We start from the raw sequence: 25,743 nt of genomic DNA, 5'->3' as shown, positions 1-25,743 counted from the left end.
GGAGTATATTCAGAGCCACTGCATAGCATGTTGTAGTACAGGAGGTTTGCAGAAACCATCTTGGCTTCATTAGTCCCAGATGTGGGATACTGATGCAGAGAGCTATTAGGGTTTTTCAAGAGGGGTACTGAGACAGGCCCTTCTAGGTCTGAGGCTGAGGAGAGCAGCAGCAACTTGGTGACTGTCCCTACCCCCTCAGCTATCTACAGCTCAGAAGCCAAAAGCACGCTACTCCTAATTTTGGAATGCAGTAGAGTGCCTCCTGGTCCAGGTATTTGTGAATGAGGGAATTTCTGGTGTTATGGTAGTATACATTGCTGAAGTGCAGATGGAATCATTCGGGTGCTCAAGAAGGCATGGTAATTTTCTTATGCCGGTTAATTTTCAGGGTAATGATTACTATGGTTGTCTAAGATTTTTCAGAATGTTGAAATTATGAGTGTGATTAGTGCATGGTTACAATGAGTAGAGATAGACACATAGTGAATGAGCCTGTTGAGTGGATTCATTCTGAAACATTCTGAAAACATTCTGAAAAGATTAACAAAGAAAGCCAAAGAAAGAAGCAACAGTCAATAAGATTTGTTAAATCCCTTGGTTAGGTGAACACACTTTAAATTATTTTCATAATTCAGGTTAAATGTTTATACTTTTGCTTAAATTACTTAATGGCAATTTTAATCTGATTTGTGTATCTGTACAAATCTCTACCTGATGGCATGAGACTGACCTAGAACTGGTCTAATTATATGTTCTGAATTCTGCTGCTCTTCACCTCTAATTTCCAAAACTTTCATCTAAGATTCTCTTCCAACCAACACAATGCACTTTTTAACTGTTACATGATTTTTAAATGTTGTTACAGTGTACCAAACTACAGAGTATGGAGAATTGATCATTATTTGGCAAATGGCTATTTGATCTTAATTATTCTGGCTTTATGTCTTACTTTTCTGGCAACAGAGCTTGCCAGAATTATGTCAATTATTAAATTTTGAGACAATAAATATAAACAATATAACAAGCACTAAATAAAATTTAAATAAAATTTAATTTAAATTTAAATAATTTAAATAAAATTATCTCTTCATATTGTTTAATATTTGAGAAAATAGGAAAAAGAAACAGCAGTTGTTGCTTTGCTACTGAATATTTAATGCAGATAAAAATCACAGAACTACAAAAGCATTCAAGGTAAATAATCTATGAATGACTTGCAATTAGAAGTCAAACTACAGCTCATATGAATGTATAACAGATTCATAAGAGTTCTTTAAAAATGCATATAATTCTGAAATGATTATCATGTTTCATGACATCTGTAGTTTGATCAGAGAATTCAATCATGGTTTGTGTGGAAGGTTATGGGAACTGAAAAGTGCTCATTATTTAACCACACTGATGAGACAATGGCAAATTCAGTCTTTTTTTACATTATGTTTTAAAATTATATTAACATTATTTTTAAAATTGTGTTAACTATCAACAAATGATATAGAAAGGGAAAGTTCTCTTCGAGCCTTGAGTTCTCATCCCCTCTCCCAAATACTTAATGACTATAACTTTCTGTTCATTCTTCCAGATATTAATTTATCATGCCAAGATTTTAATAGGATATATAAAAGATACATTGTTTCTCTTATTATTTACACAAATTGTAGTTTAAAATATTCCTTATAATTTTTTTGCAAACAAAATAAATTCATCTCTGTGTAGGTTAATGTCATCATTTAAAGTAATCGTAGAAAACCTACTTATTTCACTTTAACTCTCCTTATTTCATTGATGAGTAGTGAGAGTGACTTTGTGATTTAGAGGGGAAAATCTTTAGTCTTTTAAATTAACAAACATTTATACTGTGAATGGGTTTCCTTGTGATATTTATACACATCACACAATGCACTTTGAGCAAATTCACAACCTCTGCCATTATTCACCATTAAGAAATAAGTCTTTTATCATGTGAAATAGACTTTCTTTTATCTGGAGTTGCTAGGATTTTTTTTTTATGTTGTTCTGGTTCCGGGGCTTGAACTTAGGGCCTGGGCACTGTCTCTGAGCTGTTTAGCTCAAGGCTAGTACTCTACTACTTGAGCCACAACTCCTCTTCCAGCTTTTTGATGGTTAATTGGAGAGTAAGGGTCTTTCCTGCCCAAGCTGGCACTGAACCACAATACTCAGATTTCAACTTCCTGAGTAGTTTGAATTACAGGTGTGAGCTACAGGTTCCTGGTATCCTTTTTTTTTTTTTTTTTTTTAAGATTATTAAATTTTGTCTAATGCCTTTTTGATGTCTATGGAAACAAATAACAACTTAAATAAAGCTGTTGCAGTGAATGAAATGGCTGATTTTCATACAATAAACCAGTTCTACCATCTTGGGACTATGATGTGTTAATCCCTTTATATATGTAAAACAGTATTTGACATGCTATCACTTTGTTAGGAATTTTTATAACTTCCTTTTCTTCTAATAACTTTGGTATTGTTACTAGATCTTGCTGGACTCATAAAATGAGCTAGACAATGTCTTCTCCTCTGTATTCTAAAAAAGTTTGTGTAAGAGTGTTATTATTTTGTCCTTAAATGTTGGATATTCTTCACCAGTGAAGTCATAGGCTTGGGGATTTATTCGTCAGCAATTTTTCAATTATTAAGCTTTAAAAACTTACCTAGGACTATTCTGATTTTTTATATACTGTGACAATTTTGTTAAGCTGTGACATAAAATACTATGCATTTCATTGTAGCTATCACATCAATTTTCATAACAATTTTGTTTCATAACTAAGTTGTTCAAGTTCATGCATATTTTTAGTGGCTTATGTTTGCATACCTGTTCTGCTGGTCATCAAGAGAGGTCTGTTGAAGATTTACAATGTGAATTTATATAGCTACATTAGTATGGAACTTTATGTAATTTTATGCTTTATAAGTTTACTTTGCTTTTAAATTTTTGTTTTAATTAAAATTTTAAATTGTTTTATTTCATATTTTATTTTAGTGGTACTGGGTTTGAATTCAAAACTTCCACCATTGAGCCATGTTCCCAGTTCACTTTTGTGGGGTTATTATCTTTTGTGTATGTGCTGGTATCAGGACTTGAAATCAGGGCCTCTCACTGTAGCTTAGCTTTTTTGCTCATAGTGATTGCCTTACCACCTGAACTGTGCCTCTAGTCCAGTTTTTGTGCTGGTTAACTGGAGATTATCTTGGAATCTTTGCCTGAGCTGGCTTTGAATCCCAATCAATAGATCTCAGCCCCCTGAATAACTAGGATTACTGGCACTAGTCAATGGCATCTAGTTTGTGCTGGTGATTTTAGAGATTAGGTTTTCCTTTTCAGGTGTATGCTTGGACCATGACCCTTTTATGTTTCCTTTGATAGCTGGGATGACAGATCCTCTCCATCATACCCAACATGCTAGAATCACTGTCTTCTAGATATTAGCCTCCCATCAAGCCAGATGATAGGTGTGAGCAAGCACAAGTGCCTGGGGTGTAGCCATATTTTATGAAGTACACAAAAAATTGCCTTAAAATCTGTTGTTTAATATTAGTATATGTTCTCATATTTTGATATAGTTGGATTTTAAAAAATCTTTTTACTTTCAATTTTTCCATACTCTTATCTTTTAATCTAGTCTGAAAACTGTCTTTTAATTAGAGCACTCAGTTTATAGTTGGTGTGATTACTAACACATTTTAAATGATATATGTATTACATTATTTTTCTTCAGTGTTCTATCAAATTTATATTCCTTCATATTTATTTTCTTCTATTCCTTTTTTCTACATTCTTTAGGATTAATGATATTTTTCTTGGGTAATGGCAGGGATCAGTGGTTGAATACTTGTCTAGCATGTGCAAGGCCCTGGGATTCTAAGCACTGTAGTGGGAACTGACAGAGAGACAGAAGACAGAAGAGAAGGAAAGAGATAATTTCTTATTCAATTTTTTTCTCCACTCGCTTGATTATCCTTAATATTATAACATGAATTCCTGATTAACATTTTCAGCATTTCCAGACTGTTAAAACTGTAATTTTGTTTACCTTCTTTCACCATATTTTTTTTGTCAGTCGTGGGGCTTGAACTCTGGGCTTGGGTGCTGTCCCTGCACTCTTTAGCACAAGGTGAGAGCTCTACCACTTGAGCCACAGTGCCATTTCTAGTTTTCTAGTGGTTTATTGGAGATAAGAGTCTCCCAGACTTTCCTGACTGGGCTGGCTTTGAACCATGATCCTCAGATCTCAGCCTCCTAAGTAGCTAGGATTACAGGTATTATAGGATTATAGGATTACCGGTGCCCGGCCTTCTTTCACCTTTTGTGTTATGGCTAATATGAATTTTATGTTCATATATGTTAATGCTCACAAGGTATTCTTTTCTTTTTGCATTCAGACACACAGACACACACACAGACACACACAGAGACACATATATGTCTTGAGTATTGTTCTTTGTTTCTTCCTTTACTTCCATGTTTTCCTTTGAAATTACCTTTTACTCTGTCTGCACAATTTCCTTTGGTATTCTTTTTTTTATGTCACTTCTACTCTGATAATTTTCTTAGCCTTTAGTTAACCAGAAAATTACCTTTGGTTTTGAAGAATACTTTTAGTAAGGACAGAATTCTAGACTGGTAATTTGGTAATACTTTCCATTGTCTTTCACACACCATCATTTCAGCTAGGAAATCAGTAGAGAATCCTATTGTTGCTGTTTTGAAGAAAAATGTTCTGTCCCACACATTGAAGATTTTCTCTTCATGTTTTAAATTCAATAAGTTTATTGATGTGTGCAGGTGTATTTTTCTTTATATTTACCCTAGTTAGGAGATCGGTGGCTTTTCTATCCATTTGGAAATTGTTGGGTCATTATCAATTTGAACATTATACTTCTACATTACACTTCATTGTTCTGCTTATTCACATTTTATACATCTCTTTCATATTTTATGTTTACCACCCATCCTGTATTTGTTCATAATTTGTCTTAAATATTTTTACTGATCTATCAACATTCTGTTCATCAATTTCCACTCATTTAATTTAGGTTTCTGTGTTTTTCAGTTTAGAAGACCCACTTAGTATTTGCTTATTAGCTGTAGTTCTTGTGTTGCTAGAGTTACTTAAGAAACTTTATCTAGGAACTCTAAAAATCTGATTCACTATGAATCAGCTTTTCTTCTTTTGGTTTTGTTTCATTTATTTTATTTTACCCTTGTATTAATTGTACAAAATCATGGGTTTCATTATGACATTCTAATACACATACACAATATATTGAACATATTCTTCCCTATTATTCTCTCTTATTTTCTTAATACTCCTCTTTCTACTTCCCATCTACCCCCCTTCAAATTTCACAGAGTAGAAAACATGACATTTGCCTTTCTGTTTTTTTTTTTTTAATGCGATGAACTCCAGTTCCACCTGTTTCCTACAAACACATGATTTCATCCTTCTTTATGGCAGAATAATACTCTATTGTGTCTGTCTGTCTGTCTGTCTGTATGTATTTAGTTCACCCAGTGAGAGACCTAAGCTAATATAATTTTGCTATTGTGAATAGTCTGATAAACATGTTATGCAGGTATCTGCACTATATGTTGTCTTTGATTCCTTTGGTATATTCCCAGGGTTGGTACTGCTGAATCATGTAGGTCTCCTCTTTTTTTTAGCATGTTTATGTATGTGTATATGTGTATAGAAAATCTACCTTTTTTGTGTTGATTTTGTATCCTGCTACTTTACTGGAATAGTTTTTTTTTTTTAATCTAATAGTTGTGTGAACCTGGGTTGCATTTAAAACTCCATCTCATCTGCAAACAGGGATTTGACTTCTTTCAAATGGATATCCTTTTTATTCCTTTTTTCTTGCCTTATTATTTTAAATTTCAATATCTTATTTCTTGCTATTCTTGGAAAGCTCTGAGTACAGTGCTCCATTTAGTGTGTAGAAAATTTTTTACATGCTCTGAGAGAGTCTGTTTTGGAAAAAAAATTACTGTATTACCTAGAAGGTGGGTGTACAGAATAATGACATTTCACCTTAATCCCATAAAGAAAATAACTTGTAGATCTAGATTCTAGTCTCAATAAGCCTGAGATTCCATCTGATTCACCTTATCTCCTAAGTCTTATTTCCTTGATGGATACCTAATTTAACCTGTAATTTTATTTAATTTAAATTCAAGTATTCATGTGTAGGTAAGTTACTATAGGACAAGTAGTTGTAGGACATATATCTTCTTATAGTCAATATTAACCATTCCTGGTTATTTCAGCTATTGGATCAAATAATTATTTTCTTTTAAGCTTTATAATTTTTTGACTGGGTATGATGGTGCAGGTTATAATCCCATCAATGCTGGAAGCAAAAATAAAAGGATCATGATTTGAGGCTAGGCCATGCAAAAGTTGTGAGATTCTATCTCATAAACAAGCTGCAGACAGTAGATACTTCTTTAATCTCAGCTACTCAGAAGGTAGAAGTAAGAAGATCATGATCTGAGGCTGTCCTAGGCAAAAGCATACTCTCTGGCCAACAAAATAAAATAGCAGAAGAGTTGAGAGTATAACTCAGCTAATAAAGTTTGCACTTGCCTACCAAAAGTGCAAGAAACCAAGTTCAAACCCTAGTACTGTAAAAAAAAAAAGTATAATCTTTTTCTAGCTAAGAAATTATTTCATGTTGATCAGAATTAGGGTCAAATAGTTATTTGTCCTTCCCTTTACTGACAATGCTAATCATTAATAAGGCAAACTAAAAATCCATCAGAAATTTTGCTTTGAGTGGAATGAGAATGAGAGTAAGTGTTTGAATAGTTCACATGATCGTTACATTTTGAATTTAAACTATTTTTTAGGATCCAGATCAAGATTGCTAGATATATACAGTCCTCTGTTGGTATCTGTGGGGTGTTAGTTCTATGATTCCTTGGGGATGCACATATTCCTTAGAGAACATGGCTTGAGTGCCCTGAGCCTCTTTGTATTCAGGACTAGCACTCTACCACTTGAGCCAGAGTGTTTTCTAGTGGTTTATTGGATATAAGAGTCTCATGGACTTTCTTACCCGGGCTGGCTTTTAACTGCGATCCTTAAGTCTCAGCTTACTGAATAGCTAGGATTTATAGGCTTGAGCCACTGGCGCCCAGCTTTCTCATTTTTTTTTTTTTTTTTGTCGGTCGTGGGGCCTGAACTCTGGGCCTGGGCGCTGTCCCTCAGCTCTTCAGCTCAAGGCGAGTGCTCTACCACTTGAGCTACAGCGCCACTTCCGGTTTTTTCTGGTGGTTTATTGGAGATAGGAGTCTCACGGTCTCTCCTGCTCGGGCTGGCTTTGAACCACGATCCTCAGATCTCAGCCTCCTGAGTAGCTAGGATTACAGGCGTGAGCCACCAGCGCCCGGCCTTTTTTTTTTTTTTTTTTTTTTTAGCAATATTATAACTTAAATTTTTCTAGGACTTTATAATGTTCAAAGACTTTCCCATATATTGTTTCTTTTTTAAAGGAAGGCATCATGAGAACATGAACTAAGTTGTTTTCCTCAATATGAATAGTGGTATTTTTTAAATGCAGAAAGAAGCCTTGCCTATCATTTTTAAAATTTTTTTATTTTACTTTTTTTTTATTGTGAAAATACTGTACAGAGGGGTCACAATTACATGGGCAAGATAATGAGTACATTTCTTATCAAGCATTGTAGCCTCCTCCTTTATTTCCCCTTCCCATCCCATGGTTTCCCTTATTTGCAATAACTAGTATATGTCTAAGTCAAGCAGAAAAGGTCAGATAAGTTGATGTTAGGGAAATGAACCCTAACATATATATTCAAATGTTTTTTCTTTCAGGTGATTGTTTCTAACACGTTTATAAGATGATTTGTTTGTTGCTTTGTATGTCCCTCCCCCATGGTATAACCCCTGCTTTCTCTGTATTTGAGATTGGTATAATTTGTGGAGGGGAGGGAAAAAACAAATCATTTAAATAGGGATACAGATGGATCCATTGCACCAAAGTTGTAAAGACTTGTACATAAAAATATGGAATACTTCACGAATTTGCATGTCATCCTTGCTCAGGGGCCATGCTAATCTCTGTATCGTTCCAATTTTAGTATATGTGTTGCCGAAGTGAACACTTGCCTATCATTTTATAATTTAGAAAAGCAGCATTTTTTTTTTTTTTTTGCTAAATTAGGGTAGCATGGCAAAGCACAGGCAATGCAACTAGTAGTATTTATATTAGCATCTCAATTTTATTTACTTTGAGCAAGCTGCTTAACCTGCTAGGCCTAATTTTCCTCATCTGTGAATTAGAAATTCTGAAACTACCAAGTCAGATTAAGTAAAAATAATACACAAAGGAATGTCTAGGGGCTGGGAATATGGCTTAGTGGTAGAGGGCTTGCCTAGCATGCATCAAACCCTCCCTGGATTTGATTCTTCAGTACAAGATAAACAGAAAAAACCAGAAGTGGTGCTGTGGCTCAAGTGCTAGCCATGAGCAAAAGTAGCTCAGGGACAGTGGCCAGGCTCTGAGTTCAAGCCCCAGGACTGGCAAAAATAAATAAATAAATAAAAGCAATGTCTGGTATACAGTAGGAACCCTATAGTATTAATAATGTTACTATTATTAGCAAATTGTCATATTTTACTTTTCATTTTAATAAAAGTTAATTTACAAAGTAGGAAATTAAATATAAGACAGTGATTTGTCCAGTATTACAATCCAGTCAGGAAGAGAAAGAGGTAGAGATAAAAATCTGTTTCAGAAACAAATGAGACAGTGCAACCAAGGAAAATAATTCATTAGGGAAATTACACCTAGGCCAGTTTAAATTTGCAATGTTTAAACCATGTAGAAAGTTATACTGAGTTATCATAGGCAATTTTGCATATGTGACATAAACGTTAAACAAAAGAAATATGAAATCATATCCATAAAATAAGGAATCATTTCATAGGAAATTTGCAGGGTGTACGGAATATGAGGATGGAATCATGTGATTACATATGCAAATTATCTCACTTAGACTGAGCATATAAAACTTAAAAACACAGATAAATGACCAGCACAAATTTTTCATTAAAAAAAATCGAAATTCTGTTTCAGAGCAAAAGATTCTAATGTCGCCTCACAAATATGTGTTGTCAGCTAACAAAGAGCCTTAATATAAACTGTTGTTGAAGTAACCCATCACTATTATATAAAAAATGAAATTGTATGCTCTATTTGAAGTGAATTAATGCCATGTTTGTATTGATAACACTCATTTTAATTTTACCATACTGTTCTTTAGACAGTAGGACATTTAAATGGAGAATTAACATTATTTGCAGGCCAACTGTATGCCAAGTGTTTATATATACTGCATAATCTTTTATACTAACTTTATAGATAAGAAAGTGTAGGTGATAAAGTAAAAGTAAATTCATGGTAGAAGCAACTTATAAATTATAATTCTTAAACTCAAACAAATAATCCACCCCCGCCTCTTCATGTCTTTTCCAAATGTATCTGGCATGGAAATGTTATTTATGCTAGCATTTTCCAGTTCATCCTTCTTTCCTCCCCTAAGGCAGTTCATGATTTGTAGGGTTTCACAAATTATATTGAAATCACAGAAAAAATAATAGTAATTTACTTGAAAACATTCTAACAGCTGTGTAGGGCATGCAATAAGTACTCAATAAACATGTGGCTTATCTGATTTTAAAAAATGAATCATTAAATATTGAAAATAATTTCCTGGTACAGAAAACAAATCATCCAACATGCAAAATTAAAGTATAAAGTCAAAGAACACTAAGGTGTTTTGGTATTTTATCCCTATCTTTTATGATTTTCCCCAGACAAAGGATGACAGAACAAAAAGGGAACCATATTTGCTCATAGTAAACATATATTTAGCCTAGAGATTTGAAGGCTGTTTCGTACAATGGGTTTGGAGGAACATCTCTTTTGCCCTGTCAATTTTCATCTTGGAAGGGGTAAGATTAGGGAAGAGTTATATTGTACTTCCAAAAGCAAGGGTCTGTTTTCTTGCTTGTTTTGCTCAACCCCCCAAGAATAAATGGCCACCTGGAAAAAGGGAAGTCAAACACTTATGAAATATACTGCTAGCTAGAAAAAAATAAGAATTGTTTTGCAAATAGTAGCACTATTAAAAGACAGGAAAGAGAATAGCATCAGTCATTTTATATTACATATAAGCAGTTTATTAAAGAATTAAATATTTATGGACAATAAAGCAATGCAGGCGATGAGTCGCAAACAGCTTGCTGAGAAGTACATTATAAAACAATGAGTCTGTCAGTGATTGATAAAGAATGGAGAGTGCTGCAAATGATTTATAAAATTCCTAAGTTAGCTATGAATTTCTAGACTAGCAAAATAGTACACAGTAGCCAACAATGTCACACCAATTCAAGCTGATGTATATGCCAAAAGTATTCGCTGAACATTCCTCACTAGGAATGAAATGCAAAGAACAGAAGCTGCAAGGGTTTTTATAGATGCTCACTTCCAGGTTAATGTGTGTGAATCTGAATACTCACATAGCTCATTTCCTTTTCTTTTTTTTTAATTATGTTTATATAAGACAAAGAAATCTCCCTTTCTTAAAGAAGTAACTGACAAGATTACCTAATCCAATTCTTTCAGTTTATACAGATCAGATAGAATCCTCTCAGCTTAGAGAAGAATTGACTATTTAAGGATGCAAAGTGATCAATTCAAGTTTACACAGCTAGTGAATAACAGGATCAAAATTAAAATTTTTGTTTCTTGGCTTCTATATCAGGATTCTTTCTATGGTATCAACTTCTTTTCCCCAATCCCCCTTTTAAAACTAGAATTCTGAACTCTTATCTATAAAACCACACTTCAGTTAGAAATTGCATTTTTTCCCTGAGTAAAATTATATTTCAATAGTGTTTGGATAATGGTTTTTATGACAAAAAAGGTTCAAACAGGCATGACTTATTCTATATATTCTCTGAAAGGAAGAAGAGATATAACCTCTCAAGTTTTTCTAGAGTTTGAGATAATAGGATGCCGTTAATGAAATGTTGGCTCTTGTCTTGAAGAAACTAATGATATTGCTTTATTTCAGGCACTAACTAGCTGAGAAAATGTGTTAGTTTCATTCTCTATGAGAATGACTGGTCAGGACCTGAAGGTGTTCATAAATTTAAATGCCAGAAGGAAGCAGTTTTTCTTCGACTTCGTTACAAGCTTGTATGTGTTCTGGATACACTAATTTGGAATTCTATCCCTTTCTATTCCTTGTTTTCAAATCGAAATAGACATTTGATTTATACATAATTAAGCTTGAAGTGCTACTCACAAACTGGACAGAGACACACTGAACCAAATAATTATTAATTAAATCTTTTTTATTTATGCAACAGCTAAAGTACCAAGTTGTTTACAAAAGTCAAGTCAGTGTTGCCTCTGCCTATTACCTCATTATTTTTTGGTTTCTACCTAAATCTGTATGAAGTTATATCCAACACACAATATCTATGAAATTACAAGAGATAGTTTCCTTTTCTTACACTAATTTACAGAGGTGTGATTAATAAGTGGATACAGTTAATGTGCACATCTCAATGAAGATAAACATTTGAGAAATAATCACCATTATCATGGCCTAAACCACACTTTTATCACCCCCCAAAGTTTCACCTTTATTATTATTGTTCTTATTTTTTTGTGGCAGTCCTGGGGACTGAACTCTGGGCCTGGGCACTGCCCATGGGCTTTTGTGCTCAAGGCTGGTGCTCTTCCACTTGAGCCAGAGCTCCACTACCAGCTTTTTGGTAGCTAATCTGGAGATAAGAGTTTCACATAGTTTTCCTGCCTTGGTTGGCTGTGAACTAAGATCCTTAGATCTCAGCTTCCTGGAGTAGCTAGGATTACAGGCATGAGCCACTGGCACTCAGTGATCGTTCTTCTTTTCATTATGGTATGAACACTTACTAACAATAGCTACTCTTCAAGCACATTTTAGGTAATACTATATTGTTAGCTATAGACACTATGTAGTACGATATAGCACAAAACCTATTTACCTAACATCACTAAACTCTGTACTTTTAAGCATCACATCCTCATTTCCTTCCTTCCCCTTGGCAACTACCATACTATTCTTTACTTCTACAAGTTCAACATTTTCAGATTTCACATCTAAAAGACACCACAATATTTATCTTTCTGTGGCTGGCATTTTACTTAGCGTAATGAACTCCAGCTTTCTATTGTTGTAAAAGGTAAGATTTTCTCATTTTTTAATGTTGAATAACATTCCGTTGCACCACAGTTTCTTTATCTATTGATCATGTTGTCTTGCTTACACTCTCTCTTTCCTCCTCGCTCCAGTATTGGGGATTGTCCTCAGGATTTTGTGATTGCTAGACACACTCTTTTTTTTTTATTGTGAAAATACCGTACAGAGGGGTTACAATTTCATGGGCAAGATAATGAGCACATTTCTTATTAAGCATTGTTGCCTCCTCCTTTGTTTCCCCTTCCCATCTCCCCCCTCCCCTCTCCAAAGTAGTAAAGTTCGTTTTTCGACATAACGTCTTGTACATCTCATTGTTGTAATGGGTCCACCTGTATCCCTATTTAAACAATTTGTTTTTTCCCTTCCCCTCCACAAATTATACCAACATCAAATACAGTGAAAATGGGTTATACTATGGGAGAGGGACATACAAAGCAACAAAGAAATCATCTTATGTTAGAAACAATAGCAAGAAAGAAAAACAGTTGAATCCTTATCTTGGGGTTCATTTTGCCTAACATCAACTTATCTGACTTTTTCTGCTTGTCTCAGATATATACTAGTTATTGCAAATAAGGGAAATCATGTGTTTCTTTGGGCCTAGCTTACTTCACTTAATATAATTTTTCCAAGTCTTTCCATTTCCTAACAAATGGGGCAATGTCATTCTTTCTGATGGAGGCATAGAATTCCATTGTGTATATATACCACATTTTCTTGATCCATTCATCTACTGAGGGGCATCTGGGTTGGTTCCATATCTTAGCTATGGTAAATAATGCTGTAATAAACATAGTTGTGCTGGTAGCTTTAGTATGGACTTGTTTGTGATCATTTGGGCATTTGCCCAAAAGTGGGATTGCTGGGTCATAGGGGAGCTCTATGTGGAGTCTTTTGAGAAACCTTCATACTACTTTCCAAAGTGGTTGAACAAGTTTAACTCCCACCAACAATGAAGTAAGGTTCCCTTCTGTCCACATCCTCTCCAGCATCTGTTGTTATTAGAGTTCTTGATTATAGCCATTCTAACTGGGGTGAGGTGGTATCTCAATGTTGTTTGGATTTGCATTTCTTTTATGAGTAGGGAGGTTGAGCATTTCTTCATGTGTCTATTGGCCATCCTTCTTTCCTCTTTAAGTCTTTAGCCCACTTATTTATTGGGCTGTTGTTTCTTTGAGAATTTGTTGTTGGGGGATTTAATTTTTTGAGTTCTAGGTTTATTTTAGATATGAGACCCTTGTCCATTGTATGGCTAGTGAAGATCTCCCAATTCATGGACTTTCTATTGATCTTGCTATCCATGTCCTTTGCCATGCAGAAGCTCTGCAATTTCATGCAGTCCCATTTGTCCAACCTTTCTTTGATTTGTTGTGATTCTGGGTCTCTATTAAGAAAATTTCAGCCTGTGCTAGGAGACCTAGGGTTTCTCCTATTCCATCCTGTAATGTTTTCAGGGTGTCTGCTTTGGCTCCAAGGTCTTTGATCCATTTGGTGTTGATTCTGGTGTAGGGTGATATATAAGGATCAAGCTTTAGTTTGCTACAAGTGATTAACCAATTTTGCCAGCACCATTTACTGAAGAGGCTGTCTTTCTTCCATTCTATTTTTTTAGCTCCTGTATCGAAGATTAGATGGCTATAGGTCTGTGGGTTCATTTCTTGGTTTTCAATTCTTGACTAGGCACACTCTTAACACTGGAGCCATGCTCTAATCTTGGACCTTTAACAACAACCACACTAAGAGATATAAGATATGATTTCAGTGGGAATTTACTTGTATGTCCACAATGATTATCATTGTTAACATTATTTCATATGTCTGGAATTATTTTTGTATGACTTCTTTAAAGAAATGTCTAAGTACTTTTCCCATCTGAAAATTAGGCTTTTTTTTCTGTCAAGTTCCTTACCATTTTCAATACATCCTTTTGCTTTTTGTCTCATCAATGTTCTAAAACCTTTCAGCTAGACTCTATAACTACCACAAAGTTATTCTCATCTATGAGTAGTTATGAAGAATGATATTATCCACAGGGGATGAAAGCTGGAACTTACTCTGCTATCCTGCTAATATTTCATGTCTTAGATACTTTATAAAAGATCCAGAGGTTTCTTCATGAGAAAGAACAAACTAATTAGTCTTTCTATTTGACATTTCCTTATTCTTTTGTCTCTCATTAATACTGAAAAATAGTTGGTTTGACTTCAAAACTAGGTACTACCAATATAATAAACATGAATGATTTTGAAGATAAAGTGAGCACTTCATATTTCAGTTGAATATAACTAAAATTTTTTTCAAATACAAAGTTATTCATTTATTAAGGTAACTCACTACGTAAAACAATAAAATCCACTGCTTCTTGAAATTTTCTCTCTCAAAATTTGACTAAAATGGGAGATATTTGGCCTGGCACAGTGGTACGTGCCTGTAAATACCACCTAGTTGGAAGGTGAAAGTCAGAGGATCATAATCTAAGATCAGCTGGCTCAAACACAAGCATGAGACCCTATTTGAACAAAATAACTAAAGCAAAAAGGAATGGGACTTCTTGCCTAGCAAGCACAGGCCCTGTGCTAAAAGATAAAAGATAGTGATGAGATTAGTTTGTCAGTATTATGTGTGAATACATATATATGGTTATAGTGTTATTTTAAATGACAAAACTCCCAAATTAGTTGAGCTGGTTAGATTAAGTAAAAATGGAAAATTTCAAAGCAAACTTTTGTCAGAAGCGAATATACAGGCTAAGGAAGACAGAGTGACTACAAAAACCAAAAAGAGAAACACATTATCTAACTAAGGTGATTCAACCTTTAGAAGATAAAAATACACGTAATGTTAATGCATCTTTTTCTTTTTGTGTGCTTACTGTTTACTCAAGAGCTTAGTTTAATATACCAAACCAGCTAAAATTCTAAAAAAAAAAATCCTACACCGATGGAAAGGCATACTATATAACAATGAACTGTAAAAGTACTTTTTTTTGGCACTCATGGTTGATATTTCAAGTGAAGATCTAGAATCTTAAAAACATATTAAACATTATTAAAATAAAAAAGGCCAGTTGGGGAGATGGATTTGGGACAATTGAGATATCTCAGTCTAGATAACTGAGAATAATGGAGTCTCTATACAGAATAAACCCTAGTTTACAAAAATTTTGAATTAGGGCAGCTCTTAAAGCTTGAAAGTGAAAAATTTTGAATTAGGGCAGCTCTTAAAGCTTGAAAGTGATAAACACAGGTCTTACTAATAAAATAAAATGAAACAGGATTACTTGATAAAACAGAAGTTTCAGAAATTGTTACTCTGGAGAGTAAAAAATAAGCCAGGTGTGGTAGCAGATGCATACAAGTGTAGTTAATTAAGAGGTGGAAATCTGGAGGATTAAAGTTCAAGGCCAGTTTGGAAAAAAGTTAGCAAGACCCTTATCTCAGCCAATAAAAATCTGGGCATGATGGTATATGCCAATCATTCCGGCTACATGAGAAGTGTAAATAGGAGATGTTATTCTAAAAGTGAAAAAAGAAAAGAGGGCTGGAGATATGGTTCAAGTAGTAAAGTGCCTGCCTGTCAAGGGCAAAGCTCTGAATTCGAATCCTAGCATTTCCCTTACCAACAAAAATATTCCAGTAATATATACATAAGTTGAAAATTTCTAAGTAATCTTCCTATGAGTAATTATGACTTTAGAGTTTAAAAATAAACTTCAAAAGTATCTAAACAAATAAATGAATGCTAGAATTATGTCACTAAAAGAAAAATATTTTCTTGATTGATAACACATTTTACTGAAAGTCAGAACATTAGTTATTATCAAAATGGCAACTGTATATTGTTAAGCAATTTGCAGTCTTTATTTTCAATGGAGAGAATAAGTATGACTAATTAGGTCTGTTTTTATCAATATAGGATATAACAAAAAAAAAGAAGCTGAATTTTTTTTAAACTCCACTTCTAAAATTGGGAAGTAATGAATTATTTGTGACTCAGTAAGATCTCTACCAATAGTCTTGTTTAAAAAACATAGAGTGTACATTTTCTAGTCCTTGAGTAAGCAGTAATTTCAAGAAGCATGTAGAAGGGCTTTACTTCCTTCTAGACATTATGTTGGAAATGAACTTTACAACTTGGGGAGGAAGGGGAATGGAAGTGGGAAGGGAAAGTGGGAGAAAACGAGGGAGGGGGTAACACTCTTTGAAAAGATGTTTACTCATTACCTTACTTAAGTAATTGTAACTCTTCTGTATATCACCTTTACAATAAAAGAAAAGAAAAACCCAAAACAGAAATAATAGAAAATAACAGCTAATACGTGTTGCTATTTGGTACTTAAGAAAACTAAGACTCAGTTTCAGTATTTTTACTTCTAAGCCATATGCACAACTTACATGGGATTCCTTTTGCTGTCTGAAGTGGGTAGAGTCTGTACCACCCTTCTGGGTCTGTAGCTGGCAGACACAGCTAAGTTTAGAGCCCTGAACTAGGTAATGCTTGCTTCCTGTCATAGCTTCACTGCCAAGCTTGCCTCTATAACATTTTTGGGTTCTTAAGAATTGAAAGACAGAACCCAAGCACAGAGTTCAACCCTCCCCCCCCCCCTCCACCAGCACCACCACCACCAACAACAACAACAAAAAAGAACTGAATGAAGAAAAGAAGTAACTGAACAAAGTCTAGGACAAAAGAGGGTGTGTATGTGAGACGAACTTCACTCAGAAGATGAGTATCTTGCCAGAAGGCTGCTACTGCACTGTCTTTCCAAAGTATGTTCTTGTATCTCTGTCTAGGTGGCTCTGATTCTAGGGGGTTCTTAGATTCTGGGCTGTGCTCTGATTGGATGCCCTTTTTTTTTTTATAATTAGGTGTTTGGGAAGGTGACACTTTATTGCTCAGGTATCCCACCATTTCCTTTTGTTGTTAATTCCTAATCAGGTCTTTTTTGCAAATCCTTTCCCCAGAGTCATGGGAAAGGTTGTATTAACAAGAGTGAGCTAAAGGAGGAGTAAAGGGGCAAGAGGTTTTGAGACAATATGTCTTTTTCATCTGGCTTTAGCCAAGACCATTCACAACCAAAATTCATCTATGTAAAGTTCTAAGAAATAAGCCTAAAACAAGTGACAGAACTGAAAACTAGCTGTTTCCCCACATTGGTCCAAGGTACAGAATCATTTTAAAAGGAGATGTGTTAATGAAGACTGGAAATAAGCAGGCTTGAGAACCAATTTCTTGAGTCTTCAGAGTTTTCAACCCAATACAACAAAGACAAATTTAGTTCTGTGAAAAGAAAAAGCACAGACTGAAACTGTAATTGAGGGGCTGTTATTCTGAGCTCTCAAAGCCACTTGTTAACAACTGGAGAAGCCAAAAGTCTAGAGAGAAGTGAACATCATAGATTTTTTTCTTTGTTTTCTATTTGTTTTCTCCATTTTGCCCTTTAAGGAAAAGCCTGTTGTTTGTTTGTCCCTGGGAAAAATTAGTTATCAGGATGAAGCTATTGTTTCAGAAGAAGTCAAGTTTTCATTCCCATAGGTCTCAGGGCTATAGCTTTAAGGCAGATAAGTCCCATGTACACATGTGAAGAAGGGACTAGCTGTGCTTTATAGAGTTAATCCTCAGAAAATGATATAGATCCTCAGGCAATGATCGCAAACAATGAGCAATGGGTTTCATGGGGTGAGTGTATCATCCAAAATAGCAGATGTGTAAAGTGAGAAGCAGCATGGAACTGTTTGTGGATGATGGTGTAATGAAACTTTGTGTGACCTTTTATTTTAAACTACATTGTCTGTAAAAAATATTAATGAAAAGATAAATAATGCCTAACACAGAGGATTTCAAAGATATACTCATAACAGATGATTTATTATGAAGAAAAGTCCAACTTGAGGAATTTATATAGATGAATCAAAAAAATTGTAACTGACACAATTATAACTATTACTGATTTCTGTTATTCTTATTAGGTGTAAAATAAGCCAGTTTATACTAGTCTAAACTATTATCATAGTTTGCCTAGATCATTGTGATAGCCTCCTATAAAATTTGTTCATGTCAGTTCTCTAAAAATCTCCAATCAGGTTTTATCTCATTAAAGATAAAAGGCAGATTCTATAGGATTCTACCATACAGACTCCCTATGACTTCCATGATCTCACTTGCTACTGCTTTCTCTCGCACACTCAGCTCCTGTACACCAGCCTTTGCAAGTCTACTATCTCAGACTTTTGCATGTAACATGCCTCATTCTTTCAGCCTTATACCATACTTTATAAAGAAGTGAAAGTTGATCATATTTCAGTCATAAAATGACTGTAAGAAGAAGATATGATTTAGAGATCATATTCCTTTTCTAGACTAAGAGAAAATAATAAGCATGAGGGCTAAAGGTGGTGCTCAAGTATAGCACCTGCCTACAAAGCATAAGACCGTGTTCAATTTCAAAACAATATAACAAAACAAACAAAAACCTGGGCTTTTGTGGCTATAATTCTAGCTGTTTAGGCAGTTGGGATCTGAGGATCATGGTTCAAAGTCAGCCTAGATAGAAAGGTGTGAGAGACTCCATCACCCATTAGTCAACAAGAACAGCAGCAACAACAACAAACCTAGATTGGCAGTATGGCTCAAGCGGTAGAGTGTCAGCCATGAGCTAAAAATAAGTTGAGTTAAGAGCACGTGGCCCTGAGTTCAAGCCCCATTACTAAAACAACAACAAAATAATGGTATTAATAACAAGCATGAAGGAGAATACAATAAGAGGTTGCTTCAAAAAGTAAACTCAAATGAAAAATCTAAAATGGTTTCCAGGAAAAGACTTATTAGAGAGGGCAAAAAATTAATTTGGGCTTAATTTCAACTTTCTCAGAGTAAGAAGAGAAAAATATATTTTTCACAAATGAAGTACTCAAAATTGTATTTTTACAAAGCATATAGGAACAATCTTCTAGTATTTAATTTTTAACATAAAATAAGGTAATATATGTTACCCTTAATTCATGGGGAAACACACACAAAAACTAAGATTATTATCTAAAAAAAAATGTGTGCTTTGAGAAAAAAATCTAAGCCTGTGTTTTAAGAAACAGTATAGTTGGCACCGACTGATATTTTTTCAGTCTTTTGGGAAGCATAGACCATATGAAAGAATAAAAGACATTTCTTCTCTTCTCCAAGCTCTTCAAAGCTTTACCTACATCAAGTCAGGTTATTTATGCTACTAGTTAGAAAAGACTCAAGCAGGCAACCTGCAGAAGAACGCCCTCTAGTGTTGCCGTGCACATGAAATAGTCCTCATACATTTTCTTTTTCTGAATCATTCTGTTTATACCAAACCTTAGGGTTCTTTCTTTCTTTCTTTCTTTTTGGAGGGAAGGTGACAGCAGTCAACAGAAAAAGATAAGTGATGCCTTTGGACAATTTTAACTTTTAATTTTTAATATATTTAAAATTAAATTAAATTAATTAAAATTGCACTTAACAATGGTCATATATGAAAGAGAAGGTTTGAATGATTTTTTTGAGATGAGTTACAAACCACTTAAAAAGTAATGTATCTTTTGTTCAAAAGTTAGTTTTTAAACAAAATACTTTGCATTAAAGTGTTGGGATATTTTACAGGGAAATAAGTTTGTTCTGTATGCAAAAAAGTTGCTGAGGCAGGATTATCACAAACTTAAGCCAATTCCTCAACCTTTGGGAATTTAGATTTAGGGTGAAATTTTATTTCTGTTAGCATAGTAAGATATTCTGTTCATCTTTAACCAAAAAATGAAAAATGGTCTCAAGAAAAACATATTCTTGGCTGTAAAGCAAATCTATATTGAAATTCCAGGGGAAAAAGAAGCACTAACTGAACGCAGCATTAAACAAAACTAATGTATTCCTTCAAATGCTGCTGAAATGAACAGAAAGAAATTTAATAACCCCACAAATGATTACTTTATCTCAGATATACTTTTTCTCCTTTGTTTTAAGGAGGGGGTGGTCTTGCTTATGTTGCTCACACTGGCCTCAAAGTCATAGGTTTCAGTGATTTTTCTGCATCAGCCTCTTGACTATAGCTTAGACTACAGTCACCTACCACCATGTCTCACACATTCTTCTCTAAAAGAGTCTTTACACAATGAATTACAAAGTACAGATAGATTGGAAAATACTAAGTATTCAAAAAGGATTATAAGCAAACATTAATAATCAAAAGGATTAATGAATATACGTGTAGGATGTCTATATACGAATGTTTGTATATTTTTAATAATCTGGCCCAAAACATGGTTAAATTTAAGATCTCTGAGACTGTCTTTTGGTAAGGAAGCTCAGGACACTGGTTAGAGAATAAATATGTCTATTAGATTTTTAAAAATTTTATTGTTAAGGTGATGTCCAGAGGTCTGATGTACAGTTACATAAGTAAGGTAGTGATTACATTTTTTATTTTTATTTTTTTAATTGTGAAAATACTGTACAGAGGGGTTACAATTACATGGGCAAGGTAATGAGTACATTTCTTATAAAGCATTGTAGCCTCCCCCTTTGTTTCCCCTTCCCATCCCTTCCTATCCTCTCCCCGTCCCCCCACCCAATCCTCCCCCCCCATCAAAGTTGTAAAGTTTGTTTTTCCACATAATAACTTGTACATCTCATTGTTGCAATGGATCCATCTGTATCCCTATTTAAATGATCTGTTTTTTCCCTCCCCTCCACAAATTATACCAATCTCAAATACAGAGAAAGCAGGGGTTATACCATGGGGGAGGGACATACAAAGCAACAAACAAATCATCTTATAAATGTGTTAGAAACAATCACCTGAAAGAAAAAACATTTGAATACATATGTTAGGGTTCATTTCCCTAACATCAACTTATCTGACCTTTTCTGCTTGACTCAGACATATACTAGTTATTGCAAATAAGGGAAACCATGGGACCTATGTTTCTTTGGGCCTGGCTTACTTCACTTAACATTATTTTTTCCAAGTCTTTCCATTTCCTAACCAATGGGGCAATGTCATTCTTTCTGATGGAGGCATAGAATTCCATTGTGTATATATACCACATTTTCTTGATCCATTCATCTACTGAGGGGCATCTGTGTTGGTTCCATATCTTCGCTATGGTAAATAAAAAAATATGGAACGCTTCACGGATTTGCGTATCATCCTTGCACAGGGGCCATGCTAATCTTCTCTGTATCGTTCCAATTTTAGTGTATGTGCTGCGAGCACGTGATTACATTTCTTGTCTAACTTGTTACCTCTTCCCTGATTTTTTCCTACTTCCCCCCACCCTAATCTGTTTAGAGTTTGGAGGCAGAGAACGTATTAGTCCATACGGTGTACATTAGATAAAGTTAAATATATACAATAAAAAGTACTAACCCAAAATATAAGTGTTAAAAATAGAGGGTAGCATATATCCTAATTCTTCAAGGTTGGGACAATGATTAGAAGTAAAATATTTGTGAAAGATAGCTCTTGAGGTATCTAAATAAAACTGGCAGACTATCCAAAGAGAATGGGAGCTCTAGCAAATCCAAGACAACAGAGAAATGGGTAGAAAAAGGTTGCAATATTTGAAGTAGAAAAGCCTCTGGGTTCTTTTTCTGGCTCACCATTGACCTTGCTAAACTCAGCATCTCTATCAAATAAGGGCAATAACTCTTGCCAGAAACCACAGAGGAGTGTTGATAAGAGGTGGATTAGTGTGATGCTGTAGAAAGCTTATACCATTTTACTGTGCTGTGAACACTTTTGGAAAAAAGCATGCTCTTTTGCTGTCCCATGAAAGCTTAAAGGTGATAATCGACGTATAAAGTCAAATTCCACTTAACATCCTCATTTCCATTTATCTTGTTTCTTCCATGTACTATTTTTATTATTTGCTAATATTTTATGTTCAGGAATTTCTAATTCATCCTTATTTGCTTTTATTTTTCTACTTACATAAAACAAGGACTTATTTTTGTCTTGAGTTTCTCCCTTCATTCTGTTTGTATGTATACATATTCCACTGTTTTCCTTCTAATATTTATCTCTCTGCTACTGAACAATAATAAAAGCAATCACTATTATAACTGTTATCTAATATATGTGAGAGTGATTTATAAACAAACTATAATCTCATTTCATATATTTACTCGTTACTCTCAATGAAAAAGTTATTGATAATTTATGTATCTTACTTATGAAGCCCTAAACAGGTAAATTTCAAAGGCAGGAAAAATTTTATTCTGTCACTATGAAAGAAGAGATAACCACTGAACATAATAAACTAACAAAAATACTTCACTATAATTTTTTCATAGATGTCCCAGTAAATAAAGAACAGATAATTTAGACAAATTTTCAAGTTACAAAATATATATTCTTCTCAATTTCTAGAATGAAGTGTATTTATATTTTATAGAACTTCAAAGTTAAAATAAAAATGTGAAATATCTATTACTGAATAGTAGAATTCACTTAATATATAAAATAAGGAAAATACTATCTCATTGTGCTCTTGGATGATTAATTATGCCTGTATATTAGAACAAAGACACTATAAACATATGGTATTATTATTTTAATACAGGTAATTCATTGTAGTATGGAACAGCCTTATATAGACCAAACAATAATCACTTAACTGCATGAGATAAAATAGACTCCCACTAAAGAATGAAGGAATGTCTTGTTGTGCCTCTAATTTGTTTTTAATAAATGATACATAATAAATGGCAACATTCTAATTTATCACAGGTTAGGACAGTGGTTGAATGGGGGATGGGAATGTATGAAGTCTAGCAGCTGCTTGCATAGTCTGTGAAACCTTCTGTGTTAAAGAGCATTGTTCTTCAAGTCTGTGAACATGCACACTCTCCTAAGGTCCTTTCAGGTAGGCATGACTAACTGGAAGCACTCCATCTACAGCTTAGGGTTCTAATACAGATAAATAGTCTCTCGGTTCTTGGTACACATCTCTATAAACATCCAGTTCATTTACTATTGGTTTTAAATCACTCTCTCTCTCTCTCTCGATCTCTCTCTCTCTTACACACACACACACACACACACACACACACACACACACACACACACACACTTTTGAAATAAATACATAGAATATGACACAGCCTGTTTTTCTCCACAAATATGAGAAATATGTTGAGACCGTATTTTTTTCTCCTTCAAATCTGTAATTTGGCTCCTTGACATTAAATTCTATAAACTCAGACTATGTATTTCTTTTATGGTATATTTTAATAAAGCAGAAGACATTATGGTTTTTTAATTTGTCTTTAGGAATCCAATAGCAATTTATTTTCATACCTAGGTTCTTCTTATATGTAGCATTGTATTGTAATTTTAAAATATTTTTATTCAACTAGTGAAAATAAAGGGATACATTATTTCTACAAAAATTTAGCAAATATCTAACAGTGGTACTCTGCTTACTGAAGGAGGAATATTTGTATTCATTTCACTAAAGCTCTTCTATATTTGCTGAAGGTAGGTTTTATCACTTGATATAATTTAAAAAATGCTAGCATATGTTCATTAAATGCTGCTTGTATGAACCATATCCATTATTGTAACATCAGACAGCTTATATGCATGGCCTTTGGCATGCAAAGACAGAGACTCTAATGCCTAGCATTATCCTGTAATAAAAGAAGTTGGAAGAGAAACAACTGTTTCCTTTTTTAAAAAAAAAAAAGGTAGAAATATACAGAGGCTGCAACCAACTAGTTCCATATAACCACAGATAACTCATTATGAAAATATTTAAGGTTTATTTTCTCTAACAGAAATCTCCCTACCCATATTAGATTACCCATGAATGTCTTTGTTGTCACATAATATGCTTTCCCTATACTGAACATTTGGAACAAATCTCCACTATAACTAGTTAGATTTAGGGGATTTCATTTACCTACTAATCAACACAAATTCACCTCTTTCTATATGTTCTTTATGAAATTATGCAAAAATAAATAGAGCCAAGATGGAGCCCTTTCACACAATTATACAAAGCTAAGTCACCTTCTATCACATATGGTGGACAAACAATTACATACATATAAAAATGCAGGTGCATTTTTACACCATAAAAAATACAGTGGTCTAACAGCCTTATGCCTTGATACTCCACAATATTCTTCATGTATTCACATGAATACACATGTACAGCTCTATTTCTATAGTCTGGTTGGTATTTCTCTATCTTTTCCTTCTTTAAATGTGACTAGCTATTTACACCCTAACAATTCTGGTACAGAGCTGATTTAGCATTTTTATTGGAATGTGAAAGCTCTTAAAAGAAGAAAAAAATCTAATCAGGCAGAAGAAATAGAAAACTTGCTGAATTTTCTTTCCCCCATAAGACCCCCCTGAATCCTATCAAAAGCACATCTTCCATTCATTGCTTCCCGGTGTCATTATGACAAGCGGCTACAAATCAATAGAGAGGGAAAGGCAGGACCAACCCGTACTCACCAAGTGATAAAGATTCACTCTCAGCCCCGATTTGCTAATAGCCCATAATAGCAGCCATTGGCGCCCTGCATTAAATCATACATTTCACTCTGCGTTTATTATGGGATTTTTAAAACTCCTCACCAAATTGGATTTTCTCGATGGTCTCTAATTTCCACATTTATCATTTAAAATTAAACTCCTCTGTGGAGGGGGGTGTGAAGGAGAAGGTAGAGAGAGGCCAGACTGTACTATATTTTTCCTTTTCACCCCTCCCCTTTATGAAAACCCATAAATAACACTAGGTATCATAGCCATAGCAGCAGGGTTGTTGTTATTGTTGGTTTTAACTATAACAAAAAAATCCAGAAATCAGACTGAAATGGTATACATATGCTGATCTGCAAATAAAGGTGATAATTTCAGAGAACAAAAAAGCAGATTTTAAATGAAAGAAAACTAGCAAGAAAAAGTTCTCTGTAATGTTGCAGTAAAAGTGAATTATAAAAATACAAGTTTGTAACATTATTTCAGTACTTCTAGGAGATGGAAAGGACACTGGGCAAGTGATGCATTCTGGCTTATAAAAATGGCATTGATCTTATTCCAATGCTCAGTGACAAGAAGATGAAAAGGAAAATTTTCTTAATGGCTTCTAGTCCTGAAACAGCTTGCCTACCCCCTATATTGTACTAAAAAATTATTGTGAAGTTTCAGTCTTATGACTAAAAGCTACCACTTGGTTGCGGTAGCAAAAAATCCTTAAATACCTCACAGTGGAATGAACCCACTCTAGTTAAATTATGGCAAATGTAAGTAAATGCTCTATGTTTTTAGATAAATTATGCTATTAGTCTTTGGGAATAGAAGTAAACTAGTAAACTTCAGATCTAGAGCATACAGTAAGAGTCTATTTTCTCAAGGTTGCACGCTGGGTGGCTAAATTTTAAGTGCTGGATCTTGAAAGGATCTACAGTAG

General features: G+C 34.2%; 1 long non-coding RNA gene, 1 other non-coding gene and 1 pseudogene across 3 annotated transcripts in view; all 3 read right to left on the bottom strand.

Annotated features, from left to right (window-relative positions):
- Positions 1 to 25,743, bottom strand: part of LOC138829720 (uncharacterized) — a 134,442-nt gene that overhangs the window by 18,755 nt on the left and 89,944 nt on the right. The gene's annotated exons all lie outside the window — the stretch shown is intronic.
- LOC138829767 (U6 spliceosomal RNA) lies at positions 8,046 to 8,149 on the bottom strand. The gene has a single exon (XR_011372726.1). It is a non-coding gene; the product is annotated as a U6 spliceosomal RNA (small nuclear RNA).
- Positions 21,433 to 21,533, bottom strand: LOC138829763 (U6 spliceosomal RNA; annotated as a pseudogene).

The sequence above is a fragment of the Dipodomys merriami genome, unplaced genomic scaffold (assembly GCF_024711535.1).
Source record: "Dipodomys merriami isolate MVZ:Mamm:240054 unplaced genomic scaffold, mDipMer1.0.p SCAF_176, whole genome shotgun sequence".
In the NCBI taxonomy this organism is placed as follows: domain Eukaryota; kingdom Metazoa; phylum Chordata; class Mammalia; order Rodentia; family Heteromyidae; genus Dipodomys; species Dipodomys merriami.
The sequence above is the reverse complement of the archived record's forward strand: the minus strand, read 5'-3'. Positions and strand labels throughout refer to the sequence as shown.